Below are 13798 nucleotides of genomic sequence, written 5' to 3' on the forward strand. Positions count from 1 at the left end.
TCCCCAAACACTTCAGCATCTCAATTTAAAGTGGGACTGGCAGGCATTGAGTATAACACACAGGCAACAGGGGTTTCAAATTATTTTTGTGGTAGCAGGCAGGCCTTCCCAGACCTTCCACTATGGTACCAAGTTGCCTTAGGTCGTGTATGGCTCCAGTGAGCTCCAGGACCAGCTTGGGAGCTCACAGCATGGACCATGCAACCTTAAACACACCTGGACTCACTGGGTGGGCAAACCATGATATTGCTCAGCTAATAAGGGATGTGTCACCTCTAACTGTGTGACTGCTCTTCCCGGCTGCTTTGTCTTTGCTTAGAGAAGCTCTTCCTTTGGCAAGAGGCAAAATATTATTCTCTCTGCCCCTGATTAAATCTCGATAGAAAAAAAAAACCTCTGGCTCCTATAAGTAATGGCTTAGGACAGAGGAAACATCATTTCATTGGGGCAATTAGCTCAGTCTAATTAAACCCTAGTTTTCTGATCAGGCTCTGCTGATTAAGTGGGTTACAGACACCCTGGATTATATTAATGAAATGAATCAGTTAATTACATGACAATCAATAAGAAGCAAAAAGTAGGACAAGCAGTTTGCCTTTAAATGACCATCTAAATTCATCAACGTGATACATGTTTGTAATTGTTAAGGGAAGGGACAGACATGACAGATCTCTTAGGCACTAAGATAATAATTTCTGATAGCTGCAATTCATGAAAAGCAGAGAACTTTCAGCATCTCCCTGAAAAAAAAAATTATTTTTTAATAATGGTTTACAAAACAAGGAGGGTACCAGCAAACTCAGCTACTGGGGAAAAAGCAACCTTGAAACTTTGCTCTTTAATAGACTGAAAGTCTTAGTTTGGAGTTGTGACCTAAAATGGTCAGCACTGCTTTGAGCCAGAGACATTGTGGTCTTGAATGATTATCTGACTTAGAGCTCCCATCCAAATTGAAAACCTTGGTGAAGTGGGAGCTGGAAAATGACATTGTTAAAGAGGCAATTTTTGCCCTGAAAAGCTTACAGCCTGAATGGAAGGACTTAAAAAATAAAGGGGAAAAGCTATTTTGTGGAAAAAAATAACCCAAATAACTCAGAAATATCCGTTGTACTCATTTTGCAGGGTTCCAAAAAGGCAGACCGTGAGGGATTTTCAGCATTTGTAATGAGTGCTTTTAATCGTTCGGGTTTTAGGAAAAAAAAACAAAACAAAACCCAAAACAAAAAAAAGCCAACACAGAAAACGCAGAAAGCATTATCAAGATGGCTATTGAGAACTTCTCCTCTCTGAAAGTAGGCTTTTCAATCAAACTAAAAAGCAATAACATTTTCAAGGAAAAAATTCAGTGAAAATGTCATAAAAAATGAAATGTCTGACAAGCACAACAATTTTCCCAGCCTTGAAAAAAGGGATTGGGTATTTTATTTTTGACTTTCTGCTCTATGATTTTAGTGGATGGATAATGCAGAATTAGGAAGGTGACTTCTTCTTCCAGCGATGGAGACCAAACCATGCCAGCAATCACAGGCTCATTTAGGTAAGGAGGGACCTCTGGAGGTCTCTGGTCCAACCCCATGCTCCAAGCAGGGCCAACTTCAAAGATTAAATCAGTTTGCTCTGGGCTTTGTCTGGTTGAGCTTTGAAGATCTCTGAGGATGGACACTCCAGCACCTTCATCCCACTCACAGAGAAATTGCACTCAAGTTTTCAGCCTCCAGGTCTAGCACCCTGATGAAAAAATGTCCTTATGCCCCTCACTACCCTGGGATTGTCATGGAAGAAATCCAGGAGGGTTGGCATACTCAGTGGCATCTACAGTCACAGAAGAAAGAGCCTCAAAAAGCAAAAGGTGTGGGCCAGAGATTTTTGAAACGTTCAGGTTCTGTCCACAGCCTTCAGTAGGGACATGAGTAACTGAGTGCAGGTGAACTCCAAAGCAGAGCCTCATCCAAAGCAGCCTCATCCAAAGCAGCCGTGCTGCAGACACTCAGCTGCTACAAGCCAGCCTCCAAGTTGTACTCCAAAGCTGTGATACCTGGTTTGTCATCCTTGTTTATTTTTGTCCCCTTTCAGTCTGCTAGCAATTGCGTTTCTGGGGGCACGGGGCTCATTTATGAGTCTCTGCAGCAATAAAACAGAAAGAAAAAAACTCATTGCCACAACCTGGACTGCCAGGCAAGGAATTTGTTTGCCATTTGTAGGCAATTATTTGCCATCCTGCACAGGAAGCAGATCAAGCTACGGGGGGACTTTTGACTCCAAAAAACACTAAAAAACCTGAAACTGCCAAGAAGCAGAGGGCAGCGGATTGCAGTGAGGGGCTCAGCTGTCCCAGCGGCAGGTTTTTCTGACGCTGAGCTCTAGGCTTCTGGAATTGCTTTCCCAAAGTCTCTCCAGCTGGCTGCCAAGGTAGAGCCTGCAGAGAGTCAAGACAAATACCTTTCATCTGTTTTAAGCTTTATTTCTGAAGAAAGCAGAATTATGCTGCTGTTCTCTCTCTCTCTTTTTTTTTTTTTTTTTTTTTCCTAATAACTTCTAAATCCTTTGGCTGCTTGCACCAAATTTTTCACCGGGGGACCAGCCATGCAGTTCTGACAAGTCTGGAATAAACAGACAGCTGGGGAGAGGAGAGAAACTCCACTAGCACAAAATGCCTCTTGTCACAGTCACACCGGACCACGAAACATCTCATTTACTGGGCACTGGCGAGTCCAAGCAGAGCTCGGCCTCCAGGAATAACTCTGTGGGTAATGGGCTGCACCAGTTCAGCCCTCTTGTCCCCCAAATAAGTTGTCCTGCTTTACACCAGGGTTTTGCAGTTTGCTCTGAGCAATGCTTGTGTGCAAGCAAAAAAAAAGAATTGATTTCTAGCATGGAAAGAGGTTGTGCCCAGGTCTTCTTTAGTCCTCAGCTGCTGGAGCAACCTCATGTGCAGCTGCTAAATAGCTCTGCTACATCCTGGGGTGCATCACCAGGCATAAGCCATCACATGTATCAAGATATCTTTCCTCTTTCCACAGCTGCAGGACTGTGCCCTGTTTTGAGTACCTAGTCTCAAATGTGTCAGGAGGTGAGAAAAGCGACCAGCACTATCAGAGACCTTGAAAATGGGAAGTGCAGGAGGAGCCTGAAAAGGCTGCGGTTGTTCTAGTCTCAGAAAAGGGAAATATGAGAGCAATCTGCAAATTTGCAGAAAGTTCTTCTGAAGAAGGGAGTCTTTTCTGTGATCAGAAAAGGTAGGGAAGGAAGTGGTAGGCTTCAGTTGCGGTCCGAGAGGATACCCGTTAGAAATTAAGGAAAACCTTAAGAAAAAAGAAAAGAAAAAAAAGAGGGAGGAAAAATAAGCCTGTCTAGACAGGGATGGTGTTGCACCTTTGCAGTTTTTAAGTGCAAGCAATACACCCTTCAGCTGGGTAGGGGTGACCCCTAGATTTCCCTCCTGACTGATTTTTTCCAGAAGAAAGCCACCATCCCTGAGGAGACCACCAGCAGCTTCACTCAATGCCTGAAATAGAGGGGCAGGATAGAAACCTTAGAAGAGAGGATGCCAGTTTATCAGCCTGCCTGGTGTGTTCAGTGCTGCACAAAGCCCAAGGACAACTCCTGCCCCATTGCTCTGGACAATAAGGATGCTGCAAATTCCAGATTATCATCCATCCCTGAATTTCCTATCTGCATTCAGGAAAACCTTGGGGCTTTCCTCCATGCCACAACTAAACTACAGTGAATTAGCATTTTAAAAGCTCTGGTGATTCTATATATTCAGTAAGAACAATGTGACTGTTACTGATTTACACTCGGGCAAACCACTATCCCACTAAAGTGGAGAATGTCAGTCTGGATCTGGACTTTGCTATTTCTGTCCAGGACATTTGGCTGTCTGGAGTAAATCATCCCTTTCAGTTTGAATTGTAAAACTGCACTCACACAGGAAGCATCTATCACGCAGACCAAAAATCTCCCTGCTTCCCAGAGCAGAGAGGCCACTGCACGTGTTCAAAATACATGTGCTGTGCATATGAATGCACATGCTGGACGTTACCAATGCCCCTCTGAACATCAGGAAGAAGTCTTTTCCCCTTCAAAGGCAGCCTACTAACTTGTTCTTCTTGGAGAGTCTCTTTTGAAGGCACAAGGACCCTAAGTCTGCTGATTGTGCCACACACAGTCTAATTAGAAAACCTGGCACGTTTGTGTGCAGAAAAGGAAAAAACCACCTTGATCACTACTTGCCTGTTACCTTAACCAAGCCTGCCTTGATCTCACAAAACCCAGGGTGCTTGGAGTACAGAGGCACAAGTTCAAAGAAACAGCAAGAAGTTAATCTGAAAGCAAAAGGTGCTCTTCAGGCAGGCAGGAAAAAGTAATTAGAAAGCACAGCTATTCCAAAGCTTCAATAAATGACATCAAGGCAGCCATTATCCACTCACTAAAGCACGAGGGTCCTTTACTTGTCAATCAAGAAAAAAACCCAAGACTAGACACATGGGCCAGACTGCAAAGGCTGGTAGGGCTTCTCACCACGCTGGGTGAGGCAAAGGCAGAGACTCTGCAGGTGAGGCAGGACACAAGCAGCCGCAGGAGGCCCACATCTGTCAAGGCTTTTTTTTGATTTTGTTTTAGTTGTGCTTCTCCAACCCCCTCCACCATCAGTGCTCCGTGAGCTCCATGGAACTCCATGAGCTTCAGCTTTCCATAGGCAATGTCACATTTTGGTGTTACCCATCCAAAATGTAGTGACTTTTTAGTTCATCATTTTAGTCATTATTTCGCTTCACCTTCAAAAACCATAGCCTGTCCCACTCTGGTCCTGGGAAGCCTGCTGACACATCAAAGGGCACTTAGGCTTTTGTATCTCCCAGCCCCAGGCAAATGTAATGCTGGATTCAGGATCCTGTTGTTTCAAAACTGCAGATGCAGAAAGAGATTCCCTTCTGCACATCTCTAGCTTCTCATCTGTAAAACACAGCTAATCATTGCACAGCTTTTATCTATTTAGGCTGTAAGCTCTTAGGGGCTATCCAAGGACACTATGTTTGAGGAGCCCCTCCATCAGACAAACAGAAGAGGACTTGCATGAGCTGAATGCAAGCAAGGCTGGCAGTGAGAGATGTCATCTTTTGTCAGAAAAATTGATTCACAAAAGCCAAGAGGAGCAGTTTTCTCTCCAGCAAGGAACATCAATACACACACACACGGATCCAGAGCTACTGTTTTTCCCATGGCATTTCACTACTCCCCTTTCAACATCCCTCTCTACCCCTGTCCTGTAGCAGCGTGACATTCACACAACTGCTCCCCAACTCAGGGTTTTCACATCATACAGCTGGACCTGAATCCCACGTGGTGGTGATGCAAACGCAAACCCAACCTCTCTCCTACGCCAGATGTGTGCCAGCTGCAGCTGAGCAGCACGAGCTGCCATCCTCCACTCATCTGCCTCTGGCTGAAGGAGCAGGCAGAGGTTGTGGTATCAGGCTGGTGCCGGTGGGCAGGAAGGGAAGGGATGCTGCTGAGCAGCACAGCACCTCCCTTCTGGAAACCAACAGCTCTCCTCTCTCCTTCTCCCCCAAACCCAGTTGGCACCAGCCACGTTATGTAGCATGATCCTTGAGGGCTCGGAGAATCACCTGGACACTGAGCAGGCTCCCACTGGAGTTCAGAAGATGCCCGTGTGGGTGTGTGATCCCTGCTGCCACCCTCTGCTGTCAGCTCTGCTCACAGGCAGATCTCTATAAGCTTCCCAAGCTGCTGTGGAGCTGGGGCTGCCGGCAACAGTAGGAGCCCTTTCCCCTGCTGTAAGCACTGATCCCTCCTAAAACCTGAAGCGATTGCATTAATCAGTTTGCTTCGAAGTAGGCCATGAGAAATGTGTTTGAGCCTAGCTGATAAAACGGGGAGAGGAAGAAGTGCAAGGAGATTAGAAAGGAATCGTGCTTAATTTGGGAACGTCTCTGAAGATTTATTCCAAAGCATGAAAGCCATGGAGAATGCTCCCGCCCAGAGATTAAAGATGCTCTGACTCACATCTCTGAGGCCTGACAATAGCTTATTCAGGAGAGCTGCCTGCAGCCATGAGACAGAGGATACAGTTTTCCCAAAGCATTTCAATTTTCAAGAGGAAAAAAAAAAAAAGACTAGACTTCCTTAGTTTCACCAACTAACATGAGATGCCATGGTCCCCATCTTTCCTAAAGCTGCCTATAGATGCCTGTTTTTGTCAGTGTGAGAAAACCCAGTTTGCAGTTGGTGACAACCTCTGAATTGCTACTTTCTAGCATTTCCTATTGCATTTGATCTCCAAACAAAAGCAGAGCTAAGAAGCCAGTGGAAGGCCCTTGCCAGTCAGGGGGAAATGCAGCAATCGTCACCCCTCGCCTTCTGTGCCTCTTCATGTCTCCTGCCACAGAACTGAGATCCATGGGCTAAAGGTCTTTGGCTATTTTACTATGTTGGCCTCTTCCAGGCTACCTGGTTCTCCCTGCCGCATGGCCAGCTCTGTGAGCATCACACAACCCCCAAACAGGTGTTCCCATTCTGCAATCCTATGGGTGGCTCTGTGAGCACCATGTGGATGGTGCAGGACCTCAGCATCTCTTTCCCCACAAGCTCACGATGACCCCACTGTCCATGCCAACTCCAGGTGAGCCTCCAAAGGAAAGAAGTTGGCGCTGGCAAGAGAGTGCGTGTAGGAACTGGTCTTGCATATTCTGCTCATCAGTGCAGAAGGGAAGCGGATGGTGAGTTTGGGAGAGATGGGTTGGCAGGTATAGGGAGCAGTGGGATTGCTGCCAGCTCTGGAAATCCCTTTAGGAGTGCTGGTGTAATCATGCCTTGGGGATGAGCAGCAGGACAGCTGCATAGCATTGGGAAGACGGAATCAGAGTCGATGCTCGACTGATGTGGGCATGACATTGACATCATCTCTTACAACTAATGTGAACACAGCCCTGTGTTGTTAATCATAAGAGCCTTTTGGTAGATAACCTCGTGAAGAGTTTGTGGCTGATGCTATTGACATCAGCACCATCAAGGTGAAGGCTGACACAGGGTACACCACTTGGGAGGTGTCAGTTCTCATCTAGGGAGGTCAAGCTGCTGCTGCAGAGAGTGCTGCCAGCAAAGTCCCTTCATAGGACCCTGTATGGGACTGTGTGCAGCTCAGGACAGTGGGACCAGAGGACAGGAGAGCAGCCGTGGCACTGTTGCTGATGCATGAGAGATTCCTCTGCATCACTGTGCAGCAGATTGTCTTTGATACAACATTACAGATGGTCCTTTCTGAGCAGCTGCCACTGCTCCTTCTTGTTTTGTTCTCCAAGATAGCTGGAGCAGAGACAAGTCCAGCCACATAAGAGGTTCTGCAAAGTTTGTTTTGATCTTCCTGCTGATGGGGATGGACAGCCAGAGCGGGCTGAACAGAAAAGGCTGTGTACCAGCTCTAGGCATCCAGGTAATTGTACTCATCCCTCATCCATCATCCCAGGAATGGCAACCTCTGTTGCCAGACCTAATGCCCTCTTTGCCATTTCTTTCATGGAACCAGCTTGAAATTGATTTTGAAACAGAAGCAAGAGGCTGTATCAGTTTTCCCCTTGGAGGTGTGACAGCGTGTCTGCTTTCTGCCAGGTTAGGTTATTTTTGTTCTCTGTGGTATGCGTGTGTGTTCCCCTGGCTCTGTTCACTGAGACAGGTAGAAAGGATCCTATCCTTCCAAAGCTGGGATGGAGAGGAGATGACCGATAACATGACATAGCAGAATGACAGCCACCTCCACACTTGGCGCTATGTCCATCACTTTCACCCTCACCAGCTTTGTTTGCCAGGGGAAGGATTCAAGGAAGAGGTCTGAGGCAGATCCATTCTACACAGCTCAGTCAGCCCTTTCCAAATCATGAAATCCGTCTGCCAAGACATGGAAGGAGACTGAGTTTAAAAGCAAGACTTCAGTAAACAAAACCACCAGTAGATTCAGAAAGGGCAGAGCATAAAAAAGAGTGCCAGACACTTGCATTTAGGGATATTCTAGAATTGATATTAAGCCACTTTTTTGCTGTCCAGGAGTTATATGGCTAAAAAAGGACATATGAAGCAGATTAGAGTCATGATTTTGGCACCCTCATGTTAGGAGAAATGAGGGAGCAAGGAAACAAGTGGAACTGCTCTCCCACCAGCTGGAAATGGATGCTGTGGCTAATGCACCTGCACAGCATAAACTCGTATGGATTTATATGTATGGCTGAGTGAATTATGACCCTGTGTATTCCTGTTTGTCTGTAACAAAATAGACCTGCTTTCCTCTTCCACCTGTCATTCTTAATTATTGTTGTTTTTTTTTTTTTAAAAAAAAAGTATTATAAAAGGCACATTTGCCATCAGTCATGTCCATTTTCTAACAATCATCCTGGATCCAGACTGTCCTTCCACTGACCACAAACACCCTACAGTCAAAACTCTGGTGTTCTCAGCAAGACCCAAACCCCATAAATGCTTTGGTTTAGTAGAATTTGAGGGGGGTTTGATCCTTCAGATATAGACATAAGTTTTTGTAAATGCTATCCTGAAGCCTGTGAAATGCTGAATGGCTGAACAGTAAGGCACTGGGCTCAGGCGGTGCTTGCATTGATTACCTGAGCCCTGATTGATGTGTGGATGCTTTATGCTTTGTTCTCTAATGTACTTTCAGCAGCGCTAATAAAATTTCCTTTGAACAAGCTGGAACAGGTGATCACACAATTATGTGTGTCTTGTCTGTCTGAATGATTCAGCCTCATGTTGTTGTCATAGCAGCATGTCCCCATCGTGGGCTCACACGTTGAGGTAGGGCTTTTTTGTATGTGCTGGTTTGCAATTTGCAAATAATAAACAAAACCCAGTGCCCTGCTTTGATAGAAGAGGATTTGCTGTGTTGTTGCAATTGTAACTGCATTTAAATGTGGGAGGAAAAAAAGGAGCTGATTGATTGTCAACACCCTTAGGATACCGCTGTAAGCATATCCAAGGATGAAAATGCAGCCTAGATTTGACTTAGATTTTGGGAGTCAAAGAAAAGAACTGTTAAATTTGTTTCTATGCCCTCTGGAATGAGAGTTGGATTCCCCCCTCCTTCCAAAGGAAGCACACTCTTTGGCAGCACTGTGTCATTCCTTGTGTAGCATGACTCAAGGAGCAGGACTTTGGTTATTTAACCAGTCCCGGCATGTGGTTCTTTCCGGCCCCTGAGCCACAGGTCCACACCTAGCTCTGAGTCTGTCCCAGTCATCCTGACAGTGTGCACTGGGATCACTAGCAGGATCCTAAGTGGGCCGCAAGGCTGTGGGGTGTGATGTCATGTCATGCTACATCACGTAATGCCCTGATCACACTCCAGCTTGTTGGGTACTAAAATTTGCTGTCTGCCATGCTGGCCATGCAAGGAGCTGCATAGGTCTGGAAGGGCTCTTGGACCTTTCAAGCCTGTCTTTGTGTATCACCACAGTGCAAATGTAGCATGGGTTTCTAGAGGACATCTAGAATAGCAGTGTTCAATGGCCCATGACAAAACGTGTCACAAGAACTGAGCCTACTGAAAAGACACCACATTTCTAGCCTTAGCTGTAGAAGTAGCCAGGTCTGAAACTTGCAACTCTTCCATTGTTTCCGACATACACATATGTGAATAGTCAGTGGGGCATTAGTTCAGACATGAAAGGAGCCCACATTCAGTGCCACAGCTGCCACCCTTGCAGAACTGGCCAACTGTAACCAGCAGGAAGGTCCCACAGTGACAGAAGGGTAGTGTCAGCCCCAGCTGGGGGCACTGGGCTGTGACCATGCGTGTGAAGGACTCAAGTGAGTATCAAACGCACATCCTGAGAGCCAGCAGGTCCCCGTGGGAGGCAGGGGGAGTGCCTCTGCTGGGCAGGTCTTCTGTTCACACTTTCAAAGAGGCATCTCACCTTGCATCTGATCCCCGTGGCTTCCTGCAAGTCGAATGGACATCCATGGAGGGAGATCCTCAGTCAGGGTGGATCATCATCTGACTAATTCAAGTTGCTCCACACAGAGAAGGTCTGAGCATCTGCAAGTCCATTTGAGGTTGCTTTGAGCCAGTCGTGTTTTGGACCATGTGTTACAACAACAGAGAAAGCCAACACACATGCACGGAACAGGAAAGGAAGAGGAGAGTGAAGGCCCTAAAAGAATCCCACATCTAGGACCAATCTGAGTGCCACTAATTTTCCTTCTTTGTTTGCCCTGACAGAGACAGGGCCCAACACGATTCAGGTGTCTAAGGAAATTTTCAATCATAATGAGAGAGAGGGGGGGGAAACTAGAAGATGGGATGGGATTGTACTGTGATGCTGTGACCTGTCTGTGCCCAGAGCTCTGCTTTAAATTGGAAGAAAAGTGCCAATTAATCTGACACTGAGGAAGGCATAGGCAAAAAAAAAACATTTCATGTCTGCTCATTTCCCCCCACGACATGCAGTCCTCTCTACCTTGCTAATTGGAGAAAGCTTGCTAACAGCTCTCTGATGTGGGTTTAATTAAATACCTTTTGAATGCCTCTGAGCAGTGGGAAAAGACAGTGGAGTCATTCCAAGTCTGACACACTGAGGGATGGCTTCAAATCTGGGGCTCCTTGCTTCGTCGCCAAAAAAATACAGACACTGTGGGAGCAGTGGAGGATCTCTAATAATGACAGAGCTAGAAACTAAAGGCTGACAACATATAGCTCTAGAAAGGAGGATTTTCCACATCCTGGTGGTTCTTATAATACTGCAGAGAAGATACGTGGTCATCCTGCGGCAAAGGGTGGGCTCTGAGGGAGAGGAGACACGTCTGCAAGAGATATATGCAAGGTGAGGATGCTGATGTTGTGTCCCAGGAAGAAGGGCTGCAGGTCCATAAAGGGGATGGAGGAGTGGTGGGTGGAGAAGAGAGGAAGGTGATGTTCTCTTGAAGGGGGCAGTCAAAGAGGGGAGTAGCAAGCACCAGATGTGTTGGAGCACAGCTCTGTCCCAAGTCCACAAGGGACACTTCAGCAGGTCACATCTGTTTGGTGGGCATACACTAGTCTTGGTGCATTGCCGAAGAGAAGCATTCCTGTCTGGGAATCCGGGCTGCTGTGTTCTGAGACCATTTGTGCCCTAAATAGAAGGACAAAGCATGACTGATTTTATGAAGGGTGAGCTTTGGTGTGTGGAGATAAAGGAGGAGTACCCCATGGGTTCCAAGTAGACTGTGGACCAGGTAGATGCCCTTGCAGCAAAGGCAAATCATCAGCTACGACACAGCTTTTCCCATTTCTTTAAAACCCCCATGAGCGCTGCAGGAAAGAGCTTGCAAATAATCTGAGCACAAGAGAAAAAATGTCAACGAGACTTTCAAAGAGTCTATTTAGCTTATCAGAAAGGAGGTCAAGAGGTGATTTGATTACAGTGCACAAGTGCCGTCAGTGGAAGAAAACACCAGTTTCTAAAGAGCTTTTTAGTCTATCAGAGAAAGCCAGAACAAGAGCCAATGGCTGAGAGATGAAGCCAGACAAATGCAAATAAGACATAGGAAGCGTATCTTTAGCAGAGAGGGAGATAAACGGGAAGAGCAAACTCAAGGAGAACTGCGCTCCGTATCTCTGGGTGCCTTCAACAGGGAGTTGAATAACAGGCTTAAGCCAGAAGGGAGCTGGGGTGGTTCCAAGGTGACGTTTAGGAGCCTGTGGTACATGGGTATTATGTATAAAGTGGTCTGACACTTCTTTGTCTGTTAATAGCAAGAAAATCCAGGTTCCTTGCTCTTGTGGGGGCAGAAAAATGTTTGAGCACAGGCTTTGGGCAAAACCTGGTTCAGTCACCGGGAAAAGCTCAGCTCAATGTTCATGGTTTCCAAGTCAAAACCGTATACTGAGGGCCTGGGGTTCCAAAGGCTTGGTGGTCTGACCCTGTTAGGTGTTCCTCCTGGCAACAAACCAGCCACATCCTGGTGAGAAATTCCAGCCTAACACAAGGAAAAGCTCTGCCACGGGTAGGAATTAAGGCATTGCTGATTAAGAGCATAAAACAAAAAAAAGATATACCAGAAGTCAATCTCATCCTCCTCCTGTGTCTGGCACTGGTAGGGGACTCTAGCAAGGGTTTAGGGGAAAAAAAAACCAAGTCTGGAGTGATTGTTCCCTGGGATGTCTTCCTCATTTCCAGCAATTTTTGGCTGATGGACTCCCAAAGTGGAGGCTGACCCACAGCTATTAACAGGCCCAGAAGGTTCTTCTCCCATGAAATTCTCAGGCTGCTTTTGGATCTATTACACTTTTGCCTGGAGCAATAACATTCATAATTTAGCAACACAACGTGTGAAAAAGTACATCCTTTTGTTTGTTTCAAATCCTCTGATCCTCTCATTGGTGCCCTTTTTTTTTGTGTGAGAAGCACAATATACTTACTAATTGCCATTTCATTGTGCTCCTCAAGACTGTTGAGGCTTTTCTCCCACTCTCCTGGATATTTAGGGAAGGGTGTCTTGATGGAGTGAGTCCCCTCCTGTGATCAAAGTGCTATATCCACTCCATCAGGAGATGTGTCACAGCCAGCCCACCAAGGTGTGGTTCTGTGCCAGGGGCCCAAAAGAGACACGTCACAGCCATCCTCTAGAGCTGGATTACAAAGGGTGAGGAAAGTATATACAAACGGTATGCCAGAAAATACAGTTTATCTTGGGTTGGCCAGGGAAACTCTTATTTTTAATTTTTAATTTGTTCTATTTCTAACCCCAGCATCTCTGGGCATCTCTGGGAGAATGGACATTAAGCACAAGCAAAAGAACTCCCCAGAACTAATTTCTGTGTTTCTCATCTGAATCCCTCCTGTTTGATGACAAGAGAGGGTTTCTAAGTTTGGATCCTCCTCCAGGGATGTCTGGGCAGCTACCTCTTTATTATTGCTGTGTTTTCTCCTTTTTCTCTGTGCAACTGTGTTCAGTAAAGGAAAACTTTTAACAAATAAACCAAGCAAGCCCATTTTGTCCCAGGGGTTATTTGCTGGTGAAGCCAGTATTTAAATATTTTAACCACTTGAATGTGAAGGAATTTCCTGGGTTGTGCTGTCTGGCAAATGAGGCAGCTTATTCAGCGCTGAGTTAAAGTTCTGGTTAAGTCTAGGAAATAATTTCATATCAGTAATGGGTGTTTACTAGCAAGTAGGTAAATCCTACCATGACTTGACACATCTTCAGTCTCCTCAGCTCCATGAACTGTCATAACGAGGGTCCATCCATAGGTGGGAAAGGTGGGCCAAAAGCAGGTCACCCTGCCAAATGTTTGCCCAAGCCTGCTTAAGGCAGCTATTTTGTCTGAAACAAACAAAAAAAAACCCGTGAAAAAGCACTTTGACTCAGTCCACATTCTTTTTCTCAAATATGGCTCTAACAATAAAAAATCCAGTTTCATACATCAATTTTTAAACGATTAATCTTTTTAATTAATATAATTCATAAAATAGAAGTTCAAATAATGGTTAACTAGCTAAAAAAGAAAATAAAACATACCAGAGTATCTATAGAAGACATACTACTCGACCCATGCTGAGAGTTAAGTAGTTTGGGAATGCAACAGAAGTCAAGGTTGAGCTTTCCAATCCAGCCCATGTTCAGAAAGACTTTTCTGCTCCTGAAAGGTATGTCAGTTGTGACAGCTGTTTCCTGTATTTGTTTGGATGGGAAACTGGAGTGAATAATCCTGCCTATTCAAGTCATTAGGGTTGCATGGGAATTTTCTTTCCTGTTTGTTACAAAACAGCATGTGCCGAGTTTCCATCTGAAAATC

Source organism: Falco rusticolus, chromosome 11 (genome assembly GCF_015220075.1).
Source record: "Falco rusticolus isolate bFalRus1 chromosome 11, bFalRus1.pri, whole genome shotgun sequence".
NCBI classification, from domain to species: Eukaryota; Metazoa; Chordata; class Aves; order Falconiformes; family Falconidae; genus Falco; species Falco rusticolus.